Source organism: Ixodes scapularis, unplaced genomic scaffold (assembly GCF_016920785.2).
Source record: "Ixodes scapularis isolate PalLabHiFi unplaced genomic scaffold, ASM1692078v2 PGA_scaffold4__175_contigs__length_147842914, whole genome shotgun sequence".
Taxonomy (NCBI): domain Eukaryota; kingdom Metazoa; phylum Arthropoda; class Arachnida; order Ixodida; family Ixodidae; genus Ixodes; species Ixodes scapularis.
The window spans coordinates 78,790,632-78,805,533 of NW_024609879.1; the positions used below are offsets into that span (position 1 = coordinate 78,790,632).

The 14,902-nt window shown below is 43.8% G+C and overlaps 1 pseudogene; it reads right to left on the minus strand.

Moving 5' to 3' along the window:
- LOC121837795 overlaps nt 1-14,902 on the minus strand; it is a 116,373-nt pseudogene that overhangs the window by 51,372 nt on the left and 50,099 nt on the right.

The window sequence follows — 14,902 nt, forward strand, 5'->3', positions numbered from 1 at the left end:
GTTCTAATGAACATTGTAAATTTATATTTTAATGAACATTGTAATTGATGGAGAAGGCAGCGGAAAAAGTCTGTTCCTATGCACCTTGACAAGCCATATGTGCCCCTACACTATACGGAGTGTAACTAGGTATTAGACGAACTACATATAAAGATGTTGCAGGTGACGACTGTCCAAGATTGGTAGAGTAGCAAAGACCCTTTCGCAAAGCAAAGAATGCCACTAAACTACTGCGCTTTGAAAAGTCACGCAAACTTCCTTTGGGACACAACGAAAAGTCAATATCCACTCCACAACTTTTAGAGCGACAGCCTTTACCACCTCAATCAAGTGAAACCAATTTCATTCGACTCTAGGCACGCAAACCTGCACATGCACATTTAAGTTAATTGCATTATCAGCATTAAGTAGGCGGTTTTACAAAGTCTGTTGCTATATGTGAAATTACAAGCCTATTACGGTATACCAACTTACAGGCCTGTTAGAAAAAACGGAAGTTTTATACTTTGGCTTCATGTTATGAGAGAGAAAACAGCCATCAGATGGCTGAAATAACACGCTTTCCGTAAAAGGGTTATCAAAATATAAGGCGATGGAGAAAATCGAACATCCCCGCTGAGTCCTTTTTTGGAACTCTTTTTTTTTATAGTGTATCGAGATATGGAGCCCAACTAGGCTACAGTTCTTGATACACCACCGTCTCTTTCCGCACAATAAAGCCCGTCTACTATAGTCACTAAATTTCAATAGATGCGCACGCGAAGGCAGCTGCTGAGGCCAGCTACAGCCGGGCAATCTTCCGAATGCCGTCTGCTACCAACGTGGCAGCGCTAGCTTGGGCTCTAAGTTAGGCTCCGAAACCAAATACCACATAGCTTCGACAATACTGGAAACTCCTCCGAAAACCCATGGGAGCGGCGGCGAACGCGACAGTGGCGCCTGTAGCGGACTTGGAGTTTACGGAAGCAGACGACGCAATGAAATAGTGTCGGCTCCGTGACGTCCTCGAGCTTTGGGAGCCCCGTTTCGTCACCCCAAAAGCTAAAACAATTTATTGCGGTCGGTCCGCTTACGAAGCTGAATCCACTGATCCCAACAGCAAATAACAACGCGCGCATAAACAAAGAAACAGCGGTTTATTTAGCGTTCTGAAACGCCATTCAGAGGATCACACGCGTTTGAAGGACGTCTGCGAAGGGGAAAAAAGGCGTTTAGCTACTCGAACTACGTCGTAAGAGGTTACTGTTGATCTGTTACAAACTGCGTTGTCGCAGTTTCTTACCTGAGTAAGTGATAATTAAAAGGTGCGCAAACAACATGTTAAGATTGCCAGAGCAAGCGCACCAGCCTCTGCAGCATAACAAAAAAAAAAAAGCAACGAGAAAAATGACCGCACAATCACTTTCCAAGCTTTCCAGAAAAGATGGAGTTCTCATCGCAGACGAAAATATAAGACGTAAAGAACAGTCGTGGACAACGGCGAATGAAAGAAAGAGTTAGCAGACAATACAAAGGTACACATCACCCAGCAAAGACCTCCTTCAACGGCGACGATCGCGGAGGGAGTCGGTAGGACCATTGAAAATGAACCGGTAATGGTCGCCGTCGGTTTTGAGTCCACAACAAACAAAGAGGAAGCCACACATGAAACTATTAAATAAAAAAGAGCTTCACGTTTTTTTGAGCTGCACGTTACACGTTTGTTTATTTGTTTTCGCGGCGTCGCTAGGGGCTAAAACGAAAACAGAGGAAAGGAATAACCCAGTCAAGCTCACGCCGCCCGGTAAGTCGCACGCCGCAATATGCTACGTGCTAACAGTGCGGGACATTTTTTGCTTTCGCATGTCTCTGCCCAGTGACTTTGGCAGGTTGATTGCTTGTTCGCTTGACGAAGCAGTTTAAAAGTATATAGAAGTACTTGTTGACGTGCGTGTCCAGGCTATCCCTGCACACCGTGCCGTTTTTTTAGAGTGTCCATCAGCGGCTTCAAGTACGCCTTCAGCTGAACTTTTGTTTGGTGAACTATATCAGTGAAAAGTGTGTTGAAGACACGGCTGATGTTACCGGCTAGGTGAAGAGCTAAGTTGTAAGGTGGTGTCGTTTTCTCATGCGAGTATTTCTTGTTCTCTCTGCAGAATGGCTTTCGAGGTGTTCCATGTTTCTGATTGCAGTTGGACTTAGCAAGCATGACAAATTTGACTAGCTGCCCACCCGGCTACATAGGAATGAGTTTTCAGTTGTGCATCTGTTCTATAATCCGTGAAGTTCTCCGTCATCTCCGTGGAATTGTCAAAATCATCTGTTGAGGCGTCAGCGTTGATTTTTAACCGAGACTTGGATAGCTCTTAAAGTTTAATTTGAAGTAACTTAATTACTCACGTCTGTTCAGTCTTCGGGAAGCTGAAGCAGGATTTTCAACCACATCTTAAAAAATTGTGTTTGCAGTGGTAGGCAGTACATGGCATGCCTGCCATCTCCAAATATGCGCTAGTCTATGCCAGAAGGTGGCTGTTTAAACAGCAAATGATGAGCCATAGCAGACTTCACCGCGTACTCTAATGAAATCTGAATAGCAATGTATAACGAGATTACACTTTTTAATATACATATTAAGTATCAAAAAGCACATTTGAAAATTTCTGATTAGAAACTCAATTGCAGGCGAAAATAGCAGGTTATCGCAAACGATCGTGAAAAAAAAAAGAACATAACCAGAAAGTTGCAGACGACCCTCCAAATGTCCTGGCATAGAGTACGAGACGAACCGGCTGGAGTAGCGAAGGAAAGAAAGTAAAAACTAAGCCAAAGAAATCAAAGCAAAAGACGCAATTATTCGACCGTCATGTAAACAACAGAAAGAAAAAAAGCAAAAACAACCGCATAAGATCAGGACGAAGAAAGAACGCGGAGTCGTAGCGTCGCCTTCAGCATAGAAAGAAAGTAGACTGAAAGTTGGAAGGAGTTCCGGGACCGTACAACGGGTGCCGACCTTTATAGTAAAAGACGCAGGAGATGCTAGTCATCCCGCCGCTAAGAAGCGCAATTTGTGCACCGTATATAACGTCACCAAAATCACCTTTATTAGCAGTACGACACTCTCCTCTTTTTTTCTATTGCTCGCTCAAGAAGTCTTCTTTTTTTTTGTAAGTCCGCTTTTATTAATTTTAGTATTAGCTTCCGATTTGCATGTAGACAGTCGACCTCTTTCAGAGCATAGTGACGTCGCAATAACGTACGTGGTTCGAAATAGCCTTTTGCTTCTTCATCCGGAGACGATCTTAAGAGGAATAGCCAGCTCGCCTATTCGTCAAAACAATTTTAAGGAATATATTCATGAGAAATAGGAATTGCAACAACAAAACGAATGAATGGATAAGAACAGTAAAGTTGAAGCGCAGCTATATTCTCGCATTTTTGATCATTGCCCTTCTTGCAACAAACAGGGCGAAGTTGCATTCATGTTTTGCTTGGCTTACATAAGTTCTGACAGAGTGTTTTTTCAGGAGAGCCCTAATATTTCACCCTGAAAGCTGTAACATCTTTTTCAAGCGAAGAAAATGTCCTTTACTCCTGAGGTGGCACCTACTTTTTAACATTCAAAGCAGCGAATACCCGTGATTTTTCATTGGTCACCTCGCACGGAGATAGTCAACACCAATCTGTTGTGGAGAATTCGTCTGCTAGCGGAAACTCCGAACTCGCTATGGGCGCTGCGATCACTTTTTGCCCGCGCTCCGCGGGAGTGGCCAGCATCGGCTTGCATGGCATTTGATCAAACAGTGTATGCTGCCCGCAGACACCCCTCGAAACGCTCCGCTTCGCTCGGCGAAAACTTCAATATAATCTCAAACCCCAGCGTGCGGCGAGCCTCGTCAGAACTGCCAAGAGTTCGCCAAGCGATCACGTTCCGCTCTCAGTGTCGACCTATACAAAGGCGCTTCCGACTTTGGCGAGCGTTGCGACATTCACATGACCGGACGACTTTCTGAAGAATCTATAGCGTTGTCCGCTACTGACTTCAGCAGCGGGCAAAGCCTTTTCGCGTTTCTTCGTAAACGAGAGATTTTGCTGCAATAGTGACGCTGATAATAGCAGACGGCCTTTATCGTGCGGAAGGAGATGATGAAATGACGAGATCAGGTGCGTACTTGGTCTCTTACCCCGTGCTTTTCATGGGCGGAACGTGGCAAATTGAGTTTGAAATAAAAACTTGACGCAGATGGCTGATCTTCTCCAGCACCTAACATTTTTACGATCTTTACACGAAAAATGTTTAGGTCGCAATTTCTACGAAGTGTCTTCTACTGAGATTGGGGCTAGACTACCGATGTGCCCCCAAAACAAACAAAAATATCTGTAGTACTTCGATACCATACACATGTTTAGACAAAAATTTGGCAATTCTACTGGTTAAAAGAGTGAGCACGGCCATGCTCTGCGAACAGCAGGCATAAAACGTCTATTGAAAGCTAGCTACATGATGATGGGCATAAGCTTCCTTATGCCCATCAATCCTTACCTGACCGTGCAATCATTACCTGACCGTGCAATTGCAGGTTATACACTTTGAACAAAAACTAAAACTTGCTTTACATTTGAAATATTTACACTGCGAGAGCTCAGTCTGGGCTTAGAATAGGCCGAAGCAGATTCGACTTCATGGAGGAACAACATAGCCACTGTACTATGACAGCTGGGGTCTTTAACGCGAATCACGCAGTCGTGGTTTATCTACCGCACATCGGAATGATGCAAATTGACATCCAAACAGGGAAGACGGGGAGAAAGCTAGTTGGGTTCTGCAACAAGAACGTTCGGGTCATAAGCTCTGTGCTGCTGGGAACTGCTCTAACATACTTGACTACAGGGTGGACGTATGAACTAATGTTAGTTTCAATGGAATTCAGCGATTCATTTCTTAGCAATATATTTTGTACATTTGTGGTGAAGAGGTGCCCTTAGTCTAGATTGATTTACTGAATCAATTCGTTCATTCATTCAACTCTTTATTTTCCGTGCTAAGGACAGGTAATGCCAGAATAGTGATTGAAAACCACATTTTGTGTGCCATTAATATACACAATTTGTATGGTTAATGAAACTGGCGAAAAGTGTATTTAACAAAACAATTGCAGTTACGCTAAGCAACGAGCAATAAATACAAGTACGAAAGTAGCAAACAACATTCGCGGCATATTTCGAGAAGTTCACAAAAAACATGTTTAGGACACACAGAAAACAGTTAAATATTAGTAAAAAACGCTTGAACATTTGCATAAAAGAGTTGAAGATGCCAATGCTGATTGTACAGAGCGTGTTATAAAATGTATTAGGTTCATGGGTCTGGTTAGATTTATCTTTCCAACAAAGTGGCAGTAACTCTTAATATTACCCTCGGTATATATAGGTCGATATCTGACGCCAGGCTCGGATAGTCTACTAAACTGTGCAAGCATTTATGTAAAAATGAGATCGCTCTAGTTTTCTGGTGTTTAGTGCCAAACAACCATATCGTCGCCAAAGTCTAGCATAATTGAAATGAACAGTGCGACCAAGGTGGTAAAGTAAACAGTATTAAATAAAATGTCTTCACTTTTTCTATCATTGCTTGGTTACTAAAACCAATGCAATTCCAAACGGCCGAATCAGGCTCAAGTTTCGTACGCATGAAAAAATGGTACAAATCGAATATACAAATTCACAATAAAAGTTCTTCCAAAAAACTATGAATGATGCCTAACACTCGAAACGCAGCATTTGTAATGTTCGGAACATCTTAATTGAAAGGCAACGTTTACTTAACATATACTTCTAGATCTCTCTGGCACTGAACCCTAAGTAGGGGGGACGAAACCACCGTTTTATAGGATTTAGAGTTATATTGCGGTCGCACCAATGATGCACCACATTAACATTATTCATTAGTAGTACACAGTCGTGACTAGATGAAGCCTGCCGAAAGAAAATGCGGTCATCAACATATTGTAAAAAAATATTTGAATGGCGGTTACAGAAACTGAGATCATTTATGAATACATTGAAAATAATTGGCCATAGTATGAGCCCCTGCGGCGCACTCGAGTATGATACATAAGGCATAGAATGGTATCCCAATATTTAAACAGATTGTCTCTTTCTGAAGAATAACTCATAAGTAAATAGAAAAACTTTTTATCCCCTCCATATGGCCTTAATTTATCTAAAACCATTGAATGATCAACCACTGAAAACGCTTCTACAAATAAAAGTACACGGAACTTTTATGCCCGCGCTCACTGACGATCGGTGCCACTAAGTTCAGAATTGATACCAGTTTGGTCTCTACAGCTATAGCAGTGGGAAAACCGTGTTGTGAAATGCTTTCTTTTCGTTTAAAAAAATTGCATCTCCCGGTCATCACTACAAATACAGGTGACTGGGAACGCTCTGAGACATTGTAATGATTACAATATCTAAAGATTTATGATAAAAACTAAAGTTTGAAGCGATTGAGCCAGATGATAGACAAAACGCAGCGAGTGTTCATGCGAGTTGGTGGATGTTGATCATGTTGAAAATTTCACAAGACTGTGGAAAAATTTTGCCTACCTTTTTGATAATATTAATACATTTTATCAATGATAGATTTCGGATGAAAGAGCCCGAGAAAAAAAGCTGTTCATAGACAGCTTGACGAGCCCTCTGCCCCCTTATCAGAAACAAAGTATTTAAAAAAGGTTCAAAAAGGCAAAAAAGGAATTATCGAGTCCTATTATGAAAACTAAACAAAAAGCACAAACAGCATACACACACACTATTGTTCGAGAAATAAGAACATACGACGTAGTTCAGAAAATAAAATTGTGTCTAAAGTATTTTTTTCTTGTCTACATAATTCAAAAACTTAGGAAGCGTAAACTTTTACATTTGATAGCTATAGTTAGTTTTAGATCTAGGAATTTTCCAGCATTCGACAAACGAGTGGAGTAAACATGCATAGGGGGCTAATTCAGTCAATAAACTCGATTTCCTTATGTGTCTAAGCTTGTAATTAAAAAATTTTGGAATATCAACCACTTCAAAGCGTTTAAATAGTTATTCGGTATGTGATTTTTATAGAACGCCTGAAATAGTTCTTCATAATTTTTTCTGTAATATATGTAGTTTTTTTTTTATTTTAAGTTTGTGAGAGTAGTATTGCCTCAAACCCGATAGCAGTATGTTAAGAAAGAATAAAAAAAAATGAATTTTAAATAATACTTTTACAGAGGTTGGGAGCTCAGATTGATGACGATATATTAACCCTTTAGCACCTGAAAACTTAGAGTTAACATGATGCATATGATCATTCCTAACATATTTTCTAAAAGGAAAAATAGCGCGTAAAGTTTTATGAGAATTTACAATTTCTATTGAACCTGAATTTAATATAATGCCTTTTTTCAAAACCACTGGTTTGTTCTTAGTAAAGAAGAAAGTTCTCAGCAGAATTTTAAAGGGTCTTTAGGGGGCAAAGGGTTCAGTCTGGGTTAGTTCGGTGTTTGCTTTGATAGTGTGCAGTTCTTATAGTTGGGTGTTATTGTTCGATAACTGAAGTTTCCATTTCTAATGTGGGGTCACAGTTTTGCAGTAGCTGACATTCAGACGTTCTCTTTCCCGTGTGATTTTGCTTCTACCAAGTTTCGTATGTTTTACCACAGTATAAGGTAATTTTCAATCAGATAAGAGCATAGGTGGTCCGACTAGCTCTACTTTATACACTTTTCAACTACACTAGTCCTAGAAATTGCAAAGAAGACAACTACAGTGGAATAACTGGCATGTCCGCTGTGTGATTACATGACCGGCAGTTTTCAGCATTTACCCATACCTTTAGCTTAAAACATACTGGCTAATGTTCGAGCACACGTCGCAATGCTTTCTGTAGAACAAATTCTGAGTCTCATAAGGGTGCGCATGTTTGTCTGCAGGCTGAATCAATCATGATCTATAATTTAGTGGAAATATGCCAGCCAAGTAATGGATTACGTAGCTTGTTTTTAGCATTTGCTCGAATGGCACTACCACTTTCTTATATATTATGTTGAATAGCACTGATAGCATTTAGGTCCCTAATTTGGTTTCGCCTATTTTTCTTTTTTACGAATAATATTAACTAGATAACGTGCCCCTTAAACACATATATTAGAATCGTTCTATTTATTATTCAAACTCAGAATGGATCGATATTCGTAATTATTATGATTCAAATCCGGATGCAGTCAAAAACAAAGTATCGGACAAAGCCTTTATACACATTTAGAAAAGGCAGGCATTTTCAGTGCAGGTGAATTTTGTTTAAAAAAATAACTAATTATACTATTTCGAAGGTTTAGTCAACGAAACGCATTTATCGGGATCTTGAAATGTTTTGCTTACAGTTTTCTTGGCTTTGGGATCAAACCTCTTGTCCACATAAAGACGACCTAATGCGTGTGTCATTGAGCTTGATATACGCGTGAGACACTTCTTCCACCGTGGTCTGTCTTTCTTTACGCCGAATGCCTCTTTATTAAAGTTAAAGAAGAGCTTTTCAAGGTTTTTGGATGCCCCAGCACCTTGAGCTCGGATCCGAGTCCAGTACACAAAATTGTACAGCGTAGATCTGCGGAAAAAATGCGCCAGATCACGTACATATTAGAACGGCGTTTGTGAATAGGTCGCCACATTCATCCAGCGTAGGTATTCACCTCTTTGTCTAATATTCTACTGACTGGCGCACGTCCAAATAAGCAAGAATTGTAGGACAATACCATATATGCACCTAAAATATTGCCACTGGAATCTCCTAGCAAGCGCGTCCATGCTTTACGTACTTGACTCCGACACAAATGGTCCGAGGTTCGATGCCTGGGAGCCGACGCACCTTTTTGTTATTCCTGTAAATGTCGCGTTCCTGTAAATGTGCGTTCTGGTAAATGCGAGAGCCCTTTTGCTATTTTGAGAACCAAGTGTGCTACGCACTGTACATTCTACGCCGTTTGTTCCACAAGCCCGCGCGTTTACTGTCGGGTTCAAAGGTTTGAATACGACCGGAGCGCCGACAGAATGGACCGTTTTCCAGTAAGCTTCTGCGCATGCGTACACTCCCGCTGCAGCCATTTTCGCAGGGCACCGTTCCCGGCGCCCTGCGAAAATGGTGAATTCGCCTAGAAGTTAATTACAACTTATTCCGTAGACGAGCACAAACGCGCAAGCGATCTGTGGAATGTGAAGAGGCACTCTAAGCTTTTATAGCGCCGAGGTAGTTTCAGACCATATGGCAGACTTTGGAGGAAATTATTCCCCCTTTTGCCGCGAGATTAGACGCTGCATAATTCTATGGATAATCTGGAAGAGTACGCGTAGAAAAACGGTCAATCGTTGCCAACAAGTAGGTTGCAGCGCACTTGCCATAATAATAGCTGCCTTGAAAGAAGCAATCTAAAATATACGTCGACACGCTCAAAGCAGGACAACCATACAAACACAAATACGAGAAGGAAGGCTCCTTGAAGTTTCAACACAATGCGGCGCACAAGCTGTCATCTGCCGAACCCAACCAAACCACTAGAATTCCTGACTTCTTTTAAGAATCGCTTGTTGCCGATATACGCGTAGGACCTTTCGAACACTGATAGCTTTGGTGCACATCTAATACGGTGTCGAGAGACATCCTAATAAGTCCGCAGGGTTAGATGACAGATAGAAGCAGGAAAGACGAGCGAAGTTCGAACTGCAACTGAAAACAAGCAGACAAAGAAAAAATCGGCTGCCAGGCGCGCGCCCTTCTGGATCTCGATGCTTATCATCCTGTAGCTCGCGCGCTGCTGTGGATCACGTGACAGAGCTGACCAGAGACGAGAGAGGGGGTGAGGTCAAGGCGCAGGACACCGTGACACACCCCAACCTTGTATAAAAAAAAAAAAAAAAACTCGCGGTTATTTTTTTTTATTTTTTTATTGCTGTCAATGTTAGGGGAGAGCGTGCACCAACCGGTGTACCGCTGTACACGCGCTTTCCTCCTCTCTTCGGATTATCACCAAAAGTTGACTGCGCCGCGTTTGCAGCCTCGGAAAGCGGGCGAATTTTTGCAGCACACTTGAATGATGGAAATGGTGCGAGCCGCGCCTGCAGCTCGGCTTGCCCCCGATCGAAAACGCGCCCAGTGCGAGCTCGTAATTTGAGTACTGCAACAGCGGGCCTGCTCTCGCAATGCTCGATGTTCGTGCAGCCACGTGCTCGCACGTTACCTTCGCTGAGTCTTGAATAGACCGATCTCACCAAGCGTTCAACGCATGCGCGAGGCAGCCATAACTTTAGTTCACGGGAGGCAATCGGAAGTGCAAAAGACTGTTCGTACCGTGCATGCGCAGATCTCCAGCGAGTTTGTAGTGTGCACAGAAAGACTAAAGTTCCCTCGATGCATTGCGGCAGCGGTGGCGTAGTCAAACTGGCTGGTGAGATCGGTGAAATGGAGTCTAGAAATATTTTCTTTCACGCGGTCGCGTCCTCTGCGCGAGAGATTCGAGCTCAATAAGTAAATTGAGGTAACAAAGAACGCAAAAGTGTTAAAATTTTCTCAAAAATATCGGCTCGGAACGCCGCATGTTTACGTAAAAAAAATTTATTGTTGTTGCAGCATAAGCGAACCTCAGCGCAATCAAAATATTAATATAATTACTTGCATTACGCGGACGATGGTAAATCGATGAACCGGCGCTCCCGGCTTTCCCGAACAGGCTGCCACTGCTGAAACTGGCGTGACTATGCGGAGAGCCGTTTGATTAAACCGGTACAGCTTGCCGGTCACCGGTCACCCGACTGTGGAACATGGTCACCGGTTTGAGAAAACGTGCGACAACTTTGCCCAAACGAGTGAAACCATTTGCCCAGGCAACTGACCCGTTTGCCAAAGAAGAGACCTGTTTGCCCAAATAGGTGACGGTTATGGCTCATACGCGGACCCCTTTGAGCCATGCGGGTGACCCCTTTGACAAACTGGTGGCCGGTATGGCTAAACTGTTAACGGTATGAACCCGTTTACTTTCATATAGGCGCCAAATGTTTTTTTTCAGTAGGGATACCTCAAGAGCGCAGCTCTTGAGGTATCCCTTGAGGTATCCGGTGTTACAGGGAGTTGTAAGCGGTTTTCATTTTTTCTTCACTTTTGTACATGACGTTGTAACGTCTTCTAAAGAAATCTAAGCAATGCCTCCTTAAGCACAGCATTCCATGCACTGTAAGGCCTGAAAGGTAAAGGTTTACCCAGCTCCTCCACCAGAAATGTCACGAATGAAGGTGACGAGAAGCCGAACAGTGAACTGAAGGATAAAGGTTTAATTGACGAACTTGTGCCAAACTAAAATAAGTAACGAAAGAGCGTCAGGCAGCAGAAAAGCGGGCTGCGATTCGGCGGCACTACAGAGCGCAAGCGAGACTGACTCGACAAGGTCGCGGGCAGCTGCTTATCTACCGTGCGTCACTATCTCGAAAGTTCGGCAGAGAAAGTTCGAGCGTCGCGTGCTCGGGGTGAGGATGAACTGGCACTTTCGAGAACAAGAAAGCAGAAGGAAAGTTACGTCTGGTGCGAGAATGAACGTGAATCCTCTAGAAGTCCGTGACCGAGCGTTTCTTTATCGACCCTGCGGGCGGCAATATTTTTTTGAATACTGCACAACTTACAATGCAAGCACAACTAACAACCCAGGGGGAACGTGAAGACAAATTGTTTTGCACGTAGGTTTGTGATATGTAAATTTGATAATAGTGTAATTGTATGCGCTGACTTACATATTTTCTCCTTCCAGAAGTTCCTCAATACGTTTCATATATTCAGGCTCCTTTACAATCACACGTTCGCTCTCATTGAGTGTCATATTGGCCGGTGCAAACCAATAATTTAATAGTTTCAACCATTCAATCTGTAATGTCACAAGGGAAAATAAAACCGCAACATACAGTGAGGATTCCATTTCTGCAGAGTAATGTCCAGATGTCCACAAGGATCAAAATTATAATACAGTATACATATGAAAAACAATATACCAGTTCGCAACTTATGCTAGCCTTTGTCCTTTTCATTCAATTTCATTTTGTTACCTTAATGACCCTCGAGGGGGTATTACATAAGGGGTGTGTACATGAATGGATTATATATGAATGCCAAACGATTTTAAAGCCGACGTGTCCTGTTACCTTTTTCATGAATGCGGATGGGCAATTTATTGCAACAGCGTAAGAAATGCAGTTCCAGCACTGAGCTACTCGGGGGAAAAATGAAGCACGAAATGCGAGAGTGCGGGTGCTTGGGCGTGGACCTTGCTGTGAATGTCCGGTGGGCTGCGATATGCGTGCGGGGGAAGGGGGGTAAAAGATAAGGCTGTTGACAAAGGGAACGAAGACGCGCTCCGGGCACCATAGCTGTACTGTGAGTGAGCGGGAAATAAGCGGGAGCACTCCTGTTCTTATGCTTTGTGGTGGCTCACATAAGCACGTTACGGAAGGTGCTATTCAATGTTTGGTTAAGGGTCTTGTAAAGTGTAATGGAGCATGATCACAATAATCATTTCGGACAGAGATGTAGAGGGTACGAGAACGAGAAACATCGCGTACGCTACCGTGTTACGAAACTTTCGTTTCGGTGCAGCAAGAGGCAGCAAAGACCCGTTTTCCAAATTATTATTTTTTATCGCAGAAAAGCAATTTCTATATATTTCAATCTACAGTAAACGACTTAATTTTTGCGAGGACCCAATTTTCGCGAATTACGCGATTCGCCTACAATTCGCAAAAAAATAGGTCCCGCAAACAATTCCGGTAAAATGTAAACACATTGGATTATATATTGAGATCGCACCGCGTCGTAAAATGTATAACCCGCGAATTATTGCAGAACTTCAGCTTTAACCTAAATTCCGAATGATTAAGCCCACAAAAATTAAGTTGTTTTTAGTAAATGATAATGCCTCGTCGTTTCGGGCAATATATATATAATTTGGAGTGCCTGTGCCCCTTTAAGAAAACCCCTCGAGTTTCCTTGGGTAGGTAGGTATCCCATACAAATGTAAACAAAGTTTGTTCACGAGGCTCCTCAGAACTCCTGATTCTTCTTTATTTCAAAATGTTTGAAGGATGCAATGACAAATCTTCGAAGCTCTTGTACAGTAGTCCGTGAAAATCAATTATATATTGTCATGGGTGTTTTGACGTTCGATCGTCAATGATGGTCCCGGTCATTGTAGAGGTCGCCACTTATAGACTTTCTGGATAGGCTGCCGCATTCCTGTCGCGCCCCCGCTCGCTGTACTTAGTTGATGTCGCTTGATTAAATTCATTTCTCTATTGTGTTCGGGAACGTTTCGGTCGCATCCTGGCTCGCTGCACCCTGTCTTCACGGTACGGGCCCTCGATTCATCAAACATGGTGTCAGAAGTAAACCGTCCTCGACTGTAGCCTTCAGGACACTATAATCATCATATCATGTCCAAGGAATCGAGCCTGCAGTGGGTCGGCGTCAGTCTACGGCAGACTAATTACAAAGTCAATAGGTGGCGACCTCTACGTCTCCCGCTTTATGAAAGATGAAAGATTGAGGAAGCCCACGACATAAAACTTCACAAATTTAAACGAGTCGGCCGAACAACACGTCGGCAACTACGAGTTTGCACGACACCGTCGCTGTCGGTTGGGACTGGGACCGGGTCAGTGCCAGAGGGCGGCCCTGTCGGGCTTGCAGGTCGTGGTTGTACAGGAACCAAGGCGTGTTGCGCTGATTCGGGCAGATCTTGTGGCTGTGCCTCCCCACCGAAAGGCACAAGATGGCGGAGATTTCGTTGAAGAACACCAACACGTTCTGTTTCCACCATATAACTTCGTTGTCGTTGAGCAGGACTCAACACTGTAGCGCGCACTTGATCAGGTCTCACCCAGACTTGCTCTCCGGTTCGAAGTGACGGCAGGTCCCTGGCCGCGTGACGCGGGTTGTAGTTTGCAGCCTGTTGTCTTTTGTAGGCTAAATCATTGCTCGCGACTTTGTCTTTCTCTGGCCAGTTTGGAGGGGGGGGGGGCTCGTCGCGCTTAGGAACTCGTGTTTTCAGCTGCTTCCCCATCAAAAACTGGGCTGGGCTGATATCGTTCAATCCCGGGGTGTCTCGCTGGCTGAGGAGGGCCAGATTCGGGTCATCTGCCTTCCGAAAGAAGTATATTATTGTCCGGATCATTCCATCAGCTCCTTTATTAGACTGCGCGAAGTGAGGGCTGCTGGTTACGTGGTCAAACCCGTAAGATTTAGCGAAATATGTGAACTCTCTCGAAAAAATGGAGGCCCGTTGTCAGACCTTAAGCGCTGAGGAATTCCATGGCGAGCGAAGATGCTCTTGATCACGTCAATGACAACCTGAGCTCTCGTGCTTCTTAGCGTTACAACCTCTGAGAATCGGGAGTAGTAGTCCACTACTAGGATGAAGGTCTGTCCCTTGAGGTGGAAGAGGTCCACGCCGAGCATATCCCACGGACGACCAGGGAGAGGGGTGGAGACGAGCGGCACCGACAGGTTCACACGAGTGGAGGCGCACTGTTCAAAATTGGTAACCATGGAAGTGATCTCCGCAGTTATGCCTGGCCACCATACTGGTTCTCGAGCCCGGGCTTTGCTACGGTTAATTCCCTGATGTCCCTCGCGCAGCCGCGTCAGCACCGGCAGCCTCAGTGAAAAGGGAAGGCTGAAGCTTACGATTCCTGGGCATTCTATCTCAGCAGATGCACCTAGTCGCACCAAGGACCTTGGTGTCACAGTAGCGATGGAATTCACGCCTTCGTCTCGACTAGAGCACTGCACGGGCCCCGGGCCAGCCCAAACATCCGAGCCCGGCCCGGCCCGCGGGCCGGGCTCGGGCGGGGTAGC